Source organism: Rhea pennata, chromosome 8 (genome assembly GCF_028389875.1).
Source record: "Rhea pennata isolate bPtePen1 chromosome 8, bPtePen1.pri, whole genome shotgun sequence".
NCBI lineage: Eukaryota > Metazoa > Chordata > Aves > Rheiformes > Rheidae > Rhea > Rhea pennata.
Window position 1 is genome coordinate 18,145,213 of NC_084670.1, and position 16,896 is coordinate 18,162,108.

Below are 16,896 nucleotides of genomic sequence, written 5' to 3' on the forward strand. Positions count from 1 at the left end.
AACAGTTTCATGGCCTCTGGCCATCAAACTCTTCTTTCCATTTGGCTCCACGCAGCTTGTGCAGACAGGACACCCGGTGAGTACCTTTGTGCCAGTCTCCCTCGTAGGAGGTAGCCGTGTCCTGGGGATGAGGGCCAGGTCTTTGCCCTGCTCTGGAGCTGCGTATTCCTTAGCCCACACCCCTGCTCTCGGACTCTCTTTTACCATGCATGAAGCCCATTTCCGTGGGGCCCTTCCCATCATGTTGTGTCACTGCCTGCTTTTCCTGCATCCAAGCCTTGGATATGAGGATCTTGACCTTGACTTGCTTTTTTATGGGAAGACAGAACAGAAAATCAAGGATACAATTATAAGTTCATGATGTTGTTGATAGGGAGTGTTAATGTCTCCTGGGCACTGAGCTTCAATGCAGGCAGGAGCTAACAAGGGTGCATGTGACAGAGCATGAGCCATCTTGGAGATGGGCAGAGGGGATGGGACGTGCTGTGTTGTGCGTGGATTGTGCCCCCTTAGGATGGTACCTTCTGTTGGTCTTCCTTCAATCAGTGGTTCCCACACTATTCAGCATTTTTCTAATGCAAATGAATTCCTTCTAAACATCTCCCTTGAACTGCACAGTATTTGGAAAGCTTGGAAAAACATTGATTTCCTAAGGGCAGGGAACTCTTAAAACCCAAGTGTAAGTAGCCTATGATCAAATTTTGGCAAGTTGTTTGGCTAGGTCCTGGCTTTTTTCATTCACCTGACATCTACCAACACTTTCTCTTGGTTTTGCAGCAGCTGAAAGAGGCATCTGCATCTGCTCTGTGTCAGCTTTTATCTGCCTTTTTTCCTCCTACTATGCCTCATTACATGTGCTCGCTAATTCAATTCAGATTTGAAAAGAAATATATGAGAAATAAACTGGCAAGACATCTGCAGCTGCAAGAACTCCAAGGGGAAAGAAACCCATGAACCAATGGAGTTAGCAGCAATGCAAAACCTAGAAACAACTGCAGATTACTTCAGCTCATGTGAATCTCTGAAATCAGAGGGAGGATCAAAGAAAATGGAAAGGAGTCAGGAGAAAAATATCCGACTGTCAAGTGGCAGTTTTCTTGCACCTCTCAAAGCTGTAAGTAGCTTCCAAGCAGGGCTAGGACTCTTGCAGGGCAGAAGGACAAACTGGCTGCAATCTTCAGTGATAAAGCTATGAAGCACATCAGATGATCCCATGTCATGGTTGGACATGCTCATGGTTAGCGGCCAGCCCAGGCTCCTGGGTCATCAAATGGGCATTTTTGTACGCCCATTGCTGCAGCTAAATACGAAGAGAGGAGGAGAATGTGAAGATGGAGCTGAAGGAAAAACAGGTTTTGTGGAGGACAAGAAAGGGAGCTCTATCCAGTCCCTACTGCCCTTTCTGTAGCCTTGAGGATGATGGTGTTCTCCAAGCTTTCTGCACTGCCCTGGGTAAGGTGCAGGAGCAGGTGCAGGGCTGTCCCATCACCCTGGTCGCCACAGGGCCTGGCATGCCCCCATGTCATACACATGGGGAGGTGGCACAGGAGTTGTCACTGGTGCATGGTGATGTGTCCCTCCAGGAGGGACTGGCAGCCGCAGCCCTGATGGGCAGTCATGTTCATGCCAGCAGAGCTGGGCTGTACGGCGGCCAGAAGCTCACCACCAACTTCCTCCACTTGGCTCCTGTGGGCAGTCAGGCCGCAATAATTACCCGTTTGGAGCAGCCTAACTGCAGATATAGAGGCAGCTCTAAAAGAGCACCCTGCTTAATTGCACATGTGGGTGTTTTGTGTTGGGATTAAAAAAAACACAGTGGTTTCCCCAGGAGGGTCTATGAGGTGGCTGGTGGCTGCCCAGGTCAAGGCCTCCTGCAGGTCCCTGGCCCTGGGGACACAGTGGCCACTACACGTGTTGCTGCGCATCAGAGTATTTGTACTACTTGTTTTGTTTTTTTTTTTTTTTTAATTCAGCACCGCTGCCCCGAGCCCGGGCAGCGAGGGGTGACGCGGGGTGGCCGAGAGCCTGCTGCTCCGTGCAGCCGCGCGAGGTCACGGCTGCCGCGCTGGAGCGGCTCGGAGCCCGGCAGCTCCGCACGAAACGCAGAGAGCGTCTGGGCCGGGAGAGGTTTTGCTCTTTTCTGCTGAGGTTTGTGATCGGCCAAAACAGAGGGAAAAAAATGCAGGCTGGGGAAATACGGTTACACTGTCTAGGACAGCAAAATACAAGCAGTGTGAAGCAAAAAGACTCTTTAAATGATTTTGCTTGAGAGTAGCCCTGGATCAGCAATTCTTGCACTCGTTCTGCACTGAAATGCTACTGTGAGGTGTTCTTTTCATCTCGCTGGTTGTAGAAACAACCGCAGAGGGGCTTGGGGCAGGGCAGGTTGTTCCTCGTGACGGGCCAGTCCTCGGCAGGCCCCGTGGAGATGGACGGGTGCCCTTGGTTGAAACTTGCAGTCTTACTTTTTTTCCCTCTGGCACTTTTTCCTGCAGCTCTCCGTGAGTGCCGGTGTGACGGGCTGCGGTGCGGCGGTGCCGTGCCGGACATCCCGGGAGCCGGGCGAGTTTCCTTCCCGGGCAGCTCTTCCCGCCTGCCAGCCGACGGAGGGCTCCCGGCGTGGGAACTCTCCTGGCATGAGGACCGCAGCTCCTGCAAACCAGCTGTCCTCCCGAGCTGCCCTAGAGCCACCAGCCCCGTCCACCGCCGCACGAGACCCTGCCGCCAGCCCTGCGCGCGCCCCTCTGCCCGCAGCGCCCCGGCAGGGGAGGGTGCTGCAGCCTCGGGGCTGCCCGGGCCGCCTGCGGGCTGCCTGGGAGCCTGGAGCAACGGAGGGAGCCCGGGTGCTCGCAAGGAGCCTTCGGGAACGCGAAAATCCCGGGGAGGAAAGGGCCTTGGACACCCGGCCGGGGAGCAAAGATCAACGGGGGCAGGGGGACGGGACCCCTCTTGAGGGGCTGAGCTCCCGCGGGCAGGAGAGAGTGGGGCTGGAGGCAGTGGCCAGAACAACCTGTTGGAGTTACTCCAGTGAGCTGGTCCACGCACTGGCATCCTTTGCGCTGTGACTGTCAAACAGACTTCTCTGGTTTTGGTCCTGTTGCTGTCGGGCCTTGCGCCTCTTGCAGTTCCTGGATTCCCACCTGTGGGGATGCCAGCTCGGTTTTCCTGGCATTGAAAAATTAACTTGCTTTCACTTGCAAAATTGACTGAGCAAAACCGTACTCTCCTTAAAGAGAAAAGGAGATGCTGATAGCAGCTGTCTGTATATCCCAGGGAATAAATTCTAGTGTACATTGGGTTTTGTCAGGTTTTCTATTGCAAATCTTTAGTGTAACGAGGCTACGGCATATGTACATTGGTAGACAAAGCTTAAGAAATGAGATTGCTCGTTTTGTACAGTTATCTACATCTATAAGGAAGGCAGAATGCAAATGTGATTAAGGAATAGAGGTCAAACCTGTTTCATGCTGACTTCAGACTCTCCAGACAGAGAGTCTTGAACTCTAGGTATCAGTCAGAAGATACAGATCAGGCTATATCAGGAACAGAAAAAAATATGTTCAGGAGTCTTCAAAGAATAGGAAAAAGAACAGGCTAACAGGCTCCTTGGCAGGTAACTTTAAAAAGAGGTAAGCTGAAAAATGAAAAAGAAATGTAAATATATTTTCAGGTTTCCAGTTCTTTAAAAATGATGATGGTTCAGGTGTGTGATGAACAGTGACTTTCTTTGAAAAGCAAGCAAAATATTAAATCAAAGGAAAAGGAGAATGTATGTACATATGTATACACTTTGAAAGCCTCCTGCTGAATTATAAATATCTTTGAATCATAAAATATAGAGCCTGTCGGTGGTTTCTTCCGAAGTTTGAACATGCAGTCTCACTTGTTCACAGCACAGCCTGTGTATGCTATCACATTAAAAACAGAGAGAAGTAGAAAAGACACAGAAATATCCTGTAGGTTGAAAAACAGGCTGACAGACTTTGAGTAATTATTAATGGTGAAACCTTAGCATGGATAGGCTTGCGGAGCAGACGCCTCTAGGAATCAGCCTTTACCATGCAGCTGTCAGTAGCTGAATTGCAAGAGAGAAGGTTCTGTCTTGCCTTGTAAATGCAGGGAGATTTGGGGGGGGGAGAAGAAGTTTGAAGGCCCAGCTGTAATGTGCAGCAGTTGCTGGGATGCGTGATGCCTGGAGTACAGATGCTGTGGTGGGATACCCTCGTGTTGCTGTCAGAAGAAATGGCTTGTGAGGCTGTTGGGTCTCGTGTGTGCACCACTGAAAGGAGAATTGGTGGAGATACTGAGGAGGCCAGGAGCCCCTGCCCCAGGGAACGGAGCGTCTGGGACCAGGAACATGCCCAAGGACCAAGGCTTAGGAGCTGGCAGATCCTCCCTGGCCAAGGTGCCTGGGCGATCGGCCAAAATGGGGAAAGGAAGCAGCCGGGTGGGCTGGCATGGCTGCAGGAGCTCTTGTCTCGTGGGAACTCCCTCATGACAGTTCCCCTGTCCAAAATGGCTAAAGGAGTAGCGTGACAAGCCTGAAGGCAGGAAGTCTAAGGAGCTGGAGGATTTGGGCTTTGTAGGCTGTCTGGGAGCATCAAGAGCAGGGAGGATGTGGGGGGATGAGCAGAGAGCAGAGGTGGCCATACCACAAGCAGGGCAGCACCAGGGTGCAGGGCCCCAGGGCCAGAGCAGGGCAAGGCTGGTGACGGTGATGGGCTCTGCTGAGCGCCCCGTTGTCATTGGAGCTGAGGTAACAAGGTCTGAGGTCAGTCAGGGAAGTCTGGTCAGTGAGCCAGGACTGCTAGAGACATGGCTGGACTCCCTGCAATGTGGCTTAGGCTGGCCAGAGGGCCTGGAGCTGGGCTAGAGCTCCTGGGCTGTGGGTAGGGGCAGGTTCTGGGGTGGCCGGCTGGGGCAGGTAAGGGCTATCGGTGTCCTTGGGCCCTGACACAAGCATCAGAGGGAAAAGGGAAGAAAGGTTTGGTCAGTTGTTTGCAGCACGTGGGAACACATGGGCAATGCCACATGGACTTGCCCATCTGTGTGCAGCATTTGCAGGCTGCTCTCGTTCCTTTGGGGTGTCAGAGTTGCTGAAGATGCCCTGCCGTGGTGGAGGATGCAGCATGGGGTGGTCCCACCAGCGTACGAAGCTTCCGCTTACGGTTGCAGTAATACAGCTTGGAGTGAAAAGGAGAGAAGTCAGGCTATTTTGGTTGTGGGAGTGGACACAGGCCAGCTATGGGGTTAGAAGCTTGCAGGCTTGAGCAGCCTGGGCAGCAAGCTGCATATTAATGCACAGAAGGCATCTAGAGCCTGAGTTAGTAGAACCTATTTAAACCCTGAAACTGAAAAATGATGTGACCCTAAGGAAGATGGCCCAGAAGTACTCAGTGATCTCTCAGCTGCCATGAAGAGACAGATGGACATCTGTGTGGTGGCTTACAGGCACAGTAATGTACTCGGTGAGAGCTGGGGAGAGTGCCATGAATAAAACACCACAGTAAAGAGCTGCAGGTGGATGGTACTTCATCATGGCAATCAGGTGAGTGCTGTCTCCGAGATCCCTCATGCAGCACTGGGGGTGGCAATGCTGCTCTGTTCAGTGACAGCAAACCTGTCTTTGAAAGCACTGAGTTGCATCCCATTTTCACCTGTCAGTTTTGAAGGCATCAGTATGTAGAGATCCTAAAGAGACAAAATAAAATAAAGAATCTAGGAGCTACAGCTCACTAAGAGAAAATCACAGCATTTACATACACTTTTTCCTCCCTGCTGGCTCTCTGAATTAGCCTTCTCCTGTTCTCTGCTTCCATCTCCAGGGGAAAATGTGGGCGTGTGGTGCATTTCTGATGTCCTAGGTGCCTCCTCTGCCATCTGGCTGCTGCTTCTGCACAAACTGATCTCCTTAGGGCCCACATGGGGCCTGGCCGCTCTGCGCTGTCTCAGAAACATGTAGGTGCCTAAAGAGGTGCTGGGCACCTGCGACCGGGTGGGTGAATTGAGCCAGGGATGTCTGTGGCCTGTGGCGAGCTGGGCCCTTCCCAGTGTCTGGTGAGGCCTTCCTTCCTTTCCTTTGGCTTCAACCCAGGCCTCGATGGCATCCCAAGAGAGGGAGGTTGGGATCAGGCTGGCATAGGGCCAGGGGGGATCTCCTGTGAGTGGAAGCCTTGCAGGAAGTGAAAAGTCCCTGCAAATCTCTTCATCCTTATTTTTAAGATAAATGCACCTATTAACTGTACATTGTTTTTATTTTCTTTTTCTGTTCCTGTCCTTCTCCCTTCTTTTCTCTCCCAGTCTTTTAAAATATCTAGGTGTATAATGCAGTCCTATTCACAAAAGTCAGTCAGAAAGAAAGTAGAAGTTAAAAGGCTGACGTCACTCTGAAGCTTGGTCATGAGGTGGGTATAAACCAGGCGCAGCTTTAACAACAAAGAATAACGTTTTCTCCTATGGCTGCCTCTCTTACCAGTAACGGAAGCGGAAGATGTTGCCATTTTCCAGCACATTACTGTGCATCCTCAGAGCAGCGACGGTCCTCGGCTGCTGTGTCAGTGGCTTTCAAAGGTCCGAAGCCTGCTTGCCGCGGTGGATGGGGGCTAGCTAGGGCACCCTGACTAGTGCAAGAGTGAGCACTAGCCCTAGGGTAAAGCCTAAGCTTAAGCTTTCCATGCACTGAAATGCCAGCTAGTTCATGTGCTAACGTCGTTACCCGAGTTGGACCAAGCCTTGCGCACGGGCAGAGCAGGCTGTGGACAGCCCAAGCCGTGCAAAGGCCGAAGGAGAGCGATATTGCTATGTGCCAGCCCAGGGTTCTCCCCCTGCGTAGCGCCTGGGCGCTCCGCACCGACGGCTGGTCCCCGCTGTGCTCCGGAGAGCACCCGAGCGCATCGCGTCGCAGCCCGCGGTTTTGCAGCAGACGGCGCTGCAGGCGGAGCCCTGCGCGGGGAGGGAGCCCGGGGGGCGCGGGGGGCGCGGGGGGCCGTGCCCGGCCGCAGCAGCCCCCCGGCTCCGCGGCGCGGCGCGGCGCGGGCTGCCTCGCCGGCGGCGGCCGCGGCGCGGTCCGCAGTGGCCCCTGCCGTCGGGGCCCGGCAGCGGCGCGGCGGGCGCGCCCGGCCGCGGGCCGAGCCCCGCCGCCGCCAGCCCGCCGCGGAGCCGTGTCCCTCCTCCGAGCCGGGGAGCCCCGGGAGCGCCCCGGAGCGCCGGGGGCCAGCAGTAACGCTGCCGGCAGAGCCCCCCACGGCGCGTACCAGCCCGGGAACCGCAGCCCGCGCCACGCGCGGGAAGCGTGCCCGCCAGGCCTTGCCAAACACCTTCTCGGAAAGGCCAGGTGCGCATCCGCAGGACGGCAACGCTTTTCTCTTCGTGCGTCAGCGACTATTTATTTCACTCGGCCCAACAGATGTTCACAGGATGGAGACTGGACTTTTATGCAGAAGCGCATCAGGATAACCTGCATGGAGCCCTAACCCAGATCATAGGATAGTTACAGCTTGAGAAAAGGTTAACTTTGAAATCTAATCGTCTTTAAAGTACATTTTCAGTAATAGATACAGTAAACAGCTCTCCTCAGTAGCTTTACTTTTTCCAATTGCATTGTGAGAATGGCCTCATGAGGAAAACACTGCTTCACTGGTGCTTGAATAAAGCATTCATTTTATTAAAATTATTGGAAAATAGATACTGGCCTACAGCTGCGATTATCTCTGCCTCGTTTCAGAGGCCGGTACCTGGGAGAACAAAGGAAACCTGCGGTCGAGTTAGACCTGGGCTTCCCTCGAGCCCAGCAGGTCCTGAGCCCCCTCAGCAGGCTGCTCTCTCCAGCGGCCAGTCCCCATGCTGTACTGCTGTATTGCCACAGCGCTGATTTGGGGTAATTTTGCTGTTGTCTTCCTTCACGGGACCTGTTGAAGCTGCTGGATAGTGCGAAGTGATCCGAACAAGCCAGGGGGCACTAGATGTAGCATGATCAAAATCCAATGAGCAGAGCAGCAAGATGCTGGCTTACTCCTGTAGCCCGGAGAGAGCCTGCTAGAGGAGGTGACGGGAGAAACGCACATCAGGAGGCACTTTACACGGACCCATTTCACTTGCTTTGTAGATTTGTTCTCTCTTTTCTGCAAGACATACAGCTGAAAGGAAAATAGATATATTATGTTCTGAATCCACATGGCCATTATTTTTTTTTCTGATTCAACTATGTGTCAAGAAATAGTGCTCAGCTCCCTGTAACGTGGTTGATAGGATGCTGTCACTTTGCTGCTGCAGAAGAGTTTCCTGGATTGGCTTGAGACTAGCGCAATTGGAAACATATTCCAAACACAACGATGGGAAAAAGGGAGGCCTACATTTCCTTTCAGCACTCCCCCGTAATTGTCTGGATTATGCACTCATGGACTTTTACGTAATTTTTTTGCACATAGCCAGCCACCGAGGGAAGTAAGTCTCCTTGCTTTTTAGACATGAAAGGAGATATTCTTTCAAATCATGGGTTTTTTCCAGATTAATATCAAAAGCAATGTCATATTTCCTAGAAGTAAATCCTCAGCAAGTGGAATTCCTAAACAGCAATGTCATGGGACATTTTCAGAGCAACTGAAGGCCTTCTCTGCTTCCACAGAAACCATGGGAGTCTTGTCATTGACTTCAGTGGCCTTCAAAGGTCAAAGACAACTGATCTGGTGCCCATTAAGTACAATATTTGTGATGGAAGTGTTGCAACGCTTTGTCTGTGAAATGTAGGATTTAACAAGTGATCAAATTATTTCCTTCTCCTGTTCGAAAGCTTTCCTTTGCCTAAACATTGACGTTCAGTGGCATCACAGATGCCCAATAATATTGTGCTTAACCTGCATCTACTACTCCAGCAGAAGAGAGGTCTGTGTGGTTCTGGCTCACACCTGCAGGCCCTCCTGGCTGTTGAATGGTGTCCTTCATGAAGCTGTGCTAAGTGCTGATTTATCAGAGACACAATAAAATACTGCATTTTGCTTTAAAATTCCTATAGAGAGAAAATGACTTTTTAAGCTTTGGCACAGCAAGTATCAACACATAAGCCTGCTTGTCCAGGTGAGAGAGCTCAGTGTTCTCCATCAGCAGCATTCAGGGTTTTCAAAGTCCTGCACCACTGCTTCACTTTTTTCAAACCTGTGCACAGCTGAATTGTAGCAGAAATGTATAAAACTTAAGCAAATGGACTGGAAGAAAGATTCTGAAAGAGAAAAGAGCAGATCCAGCAAATGTATGGTTCTGATCCACTCTATGGATCTTCTGGGTGCTACTAACACCAGCCGGGAGTAGTTCTAAAAACCAACGGGGCTTGGTGCGCACTAAGCAAAGGAGCAGCTGCAGTGTCCAGACCGGTGTGTTAGCATCTCGGATGTGAGCTGGAATCACTCCCTGTATTGTGGGTTGTGACACACTGCGCTTCAGTGATGGATTTTGGATTAGCTTTGAGACAGATTGCAAACTAGGCACAGACTTGCTTCTGAGAGCACAGTGAGCTTGTCCATGCATACGCTGACTTTCAATGATGGAGGGATTTTGCTGCACTCTATGGCTCTGCCAAACAGGTGGAGTGGAAAGACCCCTTTCCCCTCTGCTCCTGTTCTTCACATTCCTTCCAAGCCCAGAAGAGGAGGTGACGGTACAGCCCACACTCTATGTGCAAGTAAGTGAAATGGGGAGGTGAGCTCCCGTATAAGGGAGCAGAGCACCCACTCCCATAGCCCTGGTGCCAGTGATGTGGAGTTCACCTTATCCTTTCCCCCTCCCCAGCCCTGCAAACCAGCCAGTCTTTCTGCGAAACAGCTCTGCTCCAGTAGAGATATTGCCTAGATTTAGGAGTTCTACCTGCAAATAGAAAATTCACAAAGAGTGCAACATGGTTAAACCAAAGGGATCTTCAGCTTCCCCCCCAGTTCCTCAGGGCAGTAATTCATCCCAGATCATTACCTGCTTAACCAGGCAGAGCCGAGACTGGCTCTTCCTTCCTGCTCCCTTGTCTAACTCTGAACGGCTTTTGGACTTGGGGGGAGGAAGGGGGCACCCTCTGCACCCTCTGTCTGTTTCTTCTCCTCACTCTTGAGCCAATGTATGTCTGCTAGTTTGGTGTATGTTATGCACTGCTGCAGTTCTAGGTCCCAGCTCCACATCTACTCGTTAATACGGACAGGAGTAATTTGAATGTGTGCCCTTAAGTCAACAACAGTGAGACAATTCATTATTTGGTAGCGACACCTGCGGACCCCAGCATCAGTAAATGACTAAGCCTTTTCTGAGCCTGCTTGCAGTGGTCATGATGTGCTTTTTGCACATGTTGTCCTGTCAGCCATAAATATATGTCAGCTCCAGTTTCCAGCTCTATATCCCTGCTCTCCATTTGAACCATCATCCCGAATACATCTGAAATTAGCTTTATGAATACCTCTTTCCTGATTCCCAGTATTTGAGAACTTTTGGTATCTCTCTAGTTCCCAAATGCCTTTTTTTTTTTTTTTTTTTTTTTTTTTTTTTGTGGTGATACTGGGCTGGGGAGACTGCCAGCTCTGTGTCTCCTGGTTTTCCCCTCATCAGATTTCTTTGCTTTACTTTCAAATCTCTGGACAAATCTGGCTCTCTGTACTGTTGCTCTCAACTCGTACTTTTTTTCTTAGAGTTTCCCTATATAGAATAGCTTATCTTACTTGTGCTCATTGCAGAATCTCTTCTTCACATGTGAATATCTAGCATCGAATGCATTTTTAAATTTTCCTTGCATACCCTCTCTCTAGGGTGTCTGCACTTTCAACCTTGTGCTGTCAACAGGTTCTGTCTTTCTTCTGCAAGAACATCCATGCAGACCCTCCCTGCGCACAGTCCTCTGCCAAGCAAATTACAGAGAGTGAGACAGGTACCTCCCCCCCTTCAAATGGCATAACCACGTGCTTGGTGCTGCTGCGGCGTGAGCTCCGCTGGCACTCAGATACATCGTCCTCCTAACGTGCATCTGCTTCCTTTGCAAGCTCCTTTGCTTGGATGACTAATCAGTAAATCTGAATATATGTAAAATAGCAATGAAATCTTACTAAATCTACTGTAAATCCACTGAAAACAGTTTGTCCGTTCCAATTTTCACCAGCTGAGCATGCACATTTTGTAGGTTTCATATACTGACTGGTCTATAATAATACTTCCCAGAGGGACAACCTTCATGTATACTAAGTCTCAAAGCATTGCTTACAGCTGGAGGAGCTAGGTCCTCCAGGCAACATTTCCACTCAGAGCTTGCTCTCCGAACCGGGAATGAACTTCCTAGAGATGAAGACAGGCCCCTCGCCTTGTCCCTCATCCCAGGGAGACCACAGCATTTTTTGATTTCTTTTATAAATATGTTTAATTTTCATGCAAAGAGAGGATCTCTTCAGATGCTAAAGAACGTGATATGATAATGAGCAACCAAGAAATAACTGCCTCTGTTGCAGAAGAAAGCTGCCCTCTTGCTGAAATCTGGGTAACTCCTTGGGATCAGGAATACAAAGCAGTGAACACAAGGAGTTGCTGACTGAGGGAGCTGGGCAATGAGACCTTCCTGTTGTAAAAAAAGAATGAGCAAAATTAGGAAGCACAGGAAAACTCTGCCAGCATTTCAGCACGATTCACTGAGCTCTCAGATGTAAGCCTGCTAAAATGTTTTAAGTAAAATAGGATTTTAGGTGTTTCCAACCAGTCTTTTGACACCTTTCCACAGGTGGTCTGAAATATGTATGAAAATAAATAGAGGTAGAAAATTCGTCACTAACTTTACAGCAGCCACATGTGCCACATGCTTTCTCTTATGAGCACATGCGGACACCTCCTGCCTGGCCTTTGGTATTAGCCTAAACATAATGATTTCATGACCACTGGCAGAGTGGGGGGCAGGGATGAGGCCAGCTTGGAGAAGTGGAAGAGGAAGAAACCTATCAAGAGTGATACTCTTGATAGAGAAGGAGAATAGGGAAGTGGAAGTGACTTGCCAAGAAAAGACGATCAGTAAGGACTGTGTTAGCAGCATTCAACTTATTTAGGAAAGGTTGGAGGTTGGCTGAGATACAGGATGGAGAGACACCAGTGGCGGTCGACATAGCTGTAGGTGCTACCTGAAGCCCTGTAGGCAGGTCAGGCAGCTTCCAAAAGGTGGTGGGGGAGATGTCTGGGCCCTTCCCATGGGAGGACAGAGAGAGCAGAGACATGGATGGCAGCCAGAAAGGATGACAAGAGTGCCTGGGGCAGGGATGGAGAGAAGAGACTGACCCAAGGGGCTACCTGAAGGGGAGAATGTGGCAGAGAAGAAAAGCTAATCAGAGCAATGGGGAATATGACTTCAAAGGGCAGTTGCAGTCACAGAATCTCAGAATTGCAGAATGGTTGAGGTTGGAAGGGACCTCTGGAGATCATCTAGTCCACACACACACGCACACACACACACACACACACACGCACACCTGCTGACCCCACTCAAGTAGGGTCATTTAGAGCATGTTAGACAGGATCCTCTTGATGGAGGAGCCTGGAAGAAAAGTGAGGGTCCAGAGGAAAGGTAAAGGTTGGAGTGGAGTCAGAGGCCTGAGGTATAAGCTATTAGGCTGGAGGAGATGCAGTTTCTGGGGCAGCTGGATAGCTGGACGCAGCAAGTGGGGAAGGTTAACGGAGGTTAACGGGACGGGAAGGTGCAGCAGAGGAGCAAATCCGTCTCGGTCTGGCATGCCCTGCATGGGGATGGAAGAAAGAAAAGGATAGAAGGAATAGCCTGAGGTGTGAGCAGGAGTCTGTGGAGGAGGAAAGAGAAGGAGAACTGTGAGTGAGGATGGAGCAGGAGGGGCATAGGCAGTGCTAGGGGAGAGCACAGAAGAGGTAAGTAGTGGGAACATTGCAAGAAGGCAAAAGGAGGAAGAAGAAAAGGGTACAGCAGAGTGACAAGGATTTTTGAGGCTGTGGAAGTGAGGCAAGGAGAGGGAGCTGTGTGAAGGTAGAAAGGACAGAGAGATGGAGATGTTCCAAGGTGGGAAGGAGCAGGGGAGAGAGATGAATAGGCAAATTATAACTAATGCAGTAATTGGCTGGTGGAGCAGTAATATAATTGTCGCCCAAAAAAAAGGATGATGCTGGGAGCTGGTGAGCAAGGGGGAGGCATGATCAGGCAGGCGGCAAGAAGGACAGAGGTGGGCTGAGCCCGCCGGGGGCGCGAGAGCGGCACGGCGGGAAGAGGCAGCAGCAGATGCTGAGGCTGCAGTTCCCATGGCAATGCACACAGGCGCACGCAACAAGTGTGCAAAGCTGGCGGCGTTCGCCAAGGGTAGCTCCGCAGGTCTCCCCACCACACTCCTCGCCATGAGAGCAGAGCAACGTCTGGATCTGCTTTGGAGCTGTCGTCGTTGTTAAAACCTGCGCAAGTTACTTGTGTCCTTTTGGGAAGGATGGATCCCCTAACTGCTCAGAAACGCATCTTTTACGTGACTTCTCTTGGATATTAGAGATGAAAAATCCCCGCAGAATGAGACCTGCTGAGCTTCTCAGCAGCTGTGCGGTGTGTGCATGCCCCACGGCGAGGCGGCAGCTCGCCAGCACGTGGCCCTGGGCGGGTGGCAGAGCACCTCCCTCCCCGCGGCGCCCAAACCCCCATGTTCCCGCAAACAGGCGCCTGGGTTCAGCCCATCGTCCGGCCGCCGCGGGCCGCAGTGCCACACACTTCACAAGGTGTAGGTGCCGTCGAGGGGCCTGGCGTAGCGCGGGCCCAGCCCGCTCACGGCAGGCCGAAATAGCACACAGCGCTTTTCACAGGCTTTGCGCTAGGGCCCAGTTCTTCACTGCTGACCAACCCTGGCCTGAATTTTCCCTTCCTCTCCCCTGACGGCTGTTGTAATTAACCAGTGCTTTGGGTATGCAGCTAATCCACAGCGCTGCACTCGCACCCTACGTTAAACAGGCGGAGATGGGGCGGGAAGCCCAGTTCTTCTGCCCGAACAAGAGGCAGTAAAGCAGCGACACTTCCAGCGGCAAGGACATCGCCGCCGGCTGCCGGCAAGGATTTTTCTCCTCTTGCTTTCCAGGGCGGCCCCGGCAGGGACAGGAGCAGGGCGAGGCAAGCGCCCCCTCCCCGAAAAGAGCCTGCAGGGCTCCCTGCGGAGCCGCGCTGGGGTTTCGCGGCTGCTGCACACCCGCATCCGGGAGCGCGGCTGCATCCGACAGCAGAGGGAGCTCGGGGAGAGGAGGAGGGCGAGGAGGAGGAGGAGGAGGGGGAGGAGGAGGGCGAGGAGGAGGGCGAGGAGGAGGGCGAGGAGGAGGAGGAGGAGGGAGAGAGGAGGCGGAGGCGGCGGCCGGAGCGCGCGGCCCCGCGCACCGCCCGCGGGCAGGCGGCGGCGGCGGAGCGGGCGGCGGCGGCCGCGCAGCGCAGCGCAGCGCAGCAGCGCAGCAGCGCAGCGCAGCGCGGGCAGCAGGTAAGGACGGGGCTGGGGGAGGGCGGGAGCCGCCGCCGGGAGGGGGAGGTGGCTGAGCAGCCGCGGCCATGGAAACTCAACGCCAGAGGAATTTTAGGTATAAAAGACATGAAAGAGGCCAAGCAAGAGAAGCGCCTGGGCGCTCTTTCTCTTGTGAGATCTAAGAGGAAGGGTTCAGGGTGTCTGCTGCAAAACAGCTCAAAGGGGCGGAGAGGGGGCACATAGCCACTAAAGGAACATTTTCTGTGTAGTTAAATGTTTGAAAGGTCTGTCAAAATTTTTTCAAGGACAGTCCTTTGCAGTGAGCAATATTCTCAAGTCAAACTCATTTCAGAAAGTTTCAGTGACATTTTGGGAAACTCAAATTCACATAAAAATCAAAGCAAAGCAGTGAATGTGCCTCTGTGGCTGTATAAACACAACCATATTGGAAGATGATGACTGTTTCTGCCATTCTTGGGATTATAGCAGTGACCTGATCAGTCACATCATATTCCTACAAAGCCAGAGCATGGATATGAATCTTTAGCCACAGAGGTATGAACAGAAAAATGAAACTATCCTGGTCTTTCCATCACCCATTCCCTGTGGTCCTGGGTAGAGCACAAGATCAGCCATGATTCACTGTACAGTCTCTGTACAACCCGAGGGAAAACCACCTGCTAATTTCAGTTTGTTATGTCAGAAAGTATTATTACCTGACAAACCAAAATGTTCTTTTGGATTAAGGCAAGATCAGACCTTCCTTCTCCTGCTATCCCTTTTTGTAAAATAAATTGGAGATGTTTGGGGCTGAGGGAGGTATACATTTTGTTGTTTTCTAGTGGCTTTACAGCACTGGCAGTGAATTCACTGCTGTGTAATACTTGGAAATACGGTCAGTGCTTTTTTTCCAAATAACTTTCATTTTGAAGGCAAATACAGGGAAGGCAGAACGTACTCTAGCGATCAGGGATTAGGGTAACTTGCTTCCCTGCCACAGTACAGATATGTAATACTTCTCCCTTGCACATGTCTTTGAAGCAGGAGAGGAAGCAGGTTTTAAATGAGCGTGCCGAACGGCACAGCAACAGTGCATGGGCATCACAGGAGCCATGGGATCTCTGAAGAGCGCTGTGTCAGGGGAGGGTGAATGGTGTGGTGCTAATTTTACAGTAGCTATCTAATTAGAGAAGCATTAGGAGTTCAAGTACTTTTGTTTGTTGTCATGTATTTGAAAAAGCCTTGGGAAGAGGACTTCCCAAGTGTAATTTTATCACGTTGTTGCTATGCTTTCCGCTGGGCAGAGACTCTGGAATGAAGCGAGTGGTTTTGTTTGATCTACAATACGTGTAGGTAGCTAGCAGAAGGTGCTGCAGCCATACTGAAAAGATTAATCTAGCCATTTTGGGCAAAATCAACTTCTCCTAGCGCTGTGCTGGCAGGACTGGGACTCTGCAGGCTTGCAGGCACACAGGGAGCTGTTTCAGGTGCCGAGGTGGGAGAACAGTCCAAAGGCCCCTGATTAAGGCTCCTTGTTTTTAAATAAGCTTTCTCTACTCTTCTCTACAGAAGGAGTGGTGGTTTCTTTGCCCAATGGACAAATAGAGAGACAGAGAGGAGATGCAGTATGTAAGAAATAAAATGATATGTTTTCTCCCTTCTTCCTTTTTTTTTTTTTTTTTCTGGGGGGGAAGGGTTGTTCTTTTCATTGCCTTCCACAACCTTCAGGTTTTTTATGGTCTAGCTGGGTGAGTCCTTAATCATCAGCCATGTGAACAGCTCTTTGCAGGCTCAGGGCATTTGGGGCCCACATATGCTCTTTTTCTCCTCTCTGCTCCTGCTGTTTTGAAAGCTCTGCCCAGCTGTGCACCTCATTGTGTCCTTGCCACAAGGCTATTTTAAGAAAACTTCTAAAGAAATAACAAAATCAACAAGCTCTAACTATTGTAAGCTGGACTGGGGAAGTAAAGGTTAAGTGCTAGCATGGGTTATGGGTAAGCACTCTGAAGACTGCCATTTCTTTAAAGACCAGCACTTGCCCCGGTCCAGGTGGGGCTCTTAGATTTTGTATCGTGTCATTTGCATGCAGAAAGTGCCAGAGCCATTCTGTAGAGAAAGTCAGTCAAAGTGTGAAGAGGGAAGAAAGATTTTCAGGCATGATTTGAAAAAGGAAACAACAGACTTAAATGTCCCAGGGGCTGGCAGGAAAATAGCTCCAGCTAACTGGGCTGGGCATGCCATGGCAGCTCAAGACTTCACTTGCTCGTACTCTGCTAATTCTGGTCATGCCAGGTTTTTAATTTTTATTTCTTACTCCATACTTAGTGTTTAGTATTTGTGGAAACAAGGGTGAGCAGGAAGGGAGCTGCTGAGGGCAAAATGAAGAAGACAGGAGAAGCTGGAGCTCCGAAGGGCCGAAGGCGCTCGACGCCTCCCCGAGGAGGGGACGAAGGTG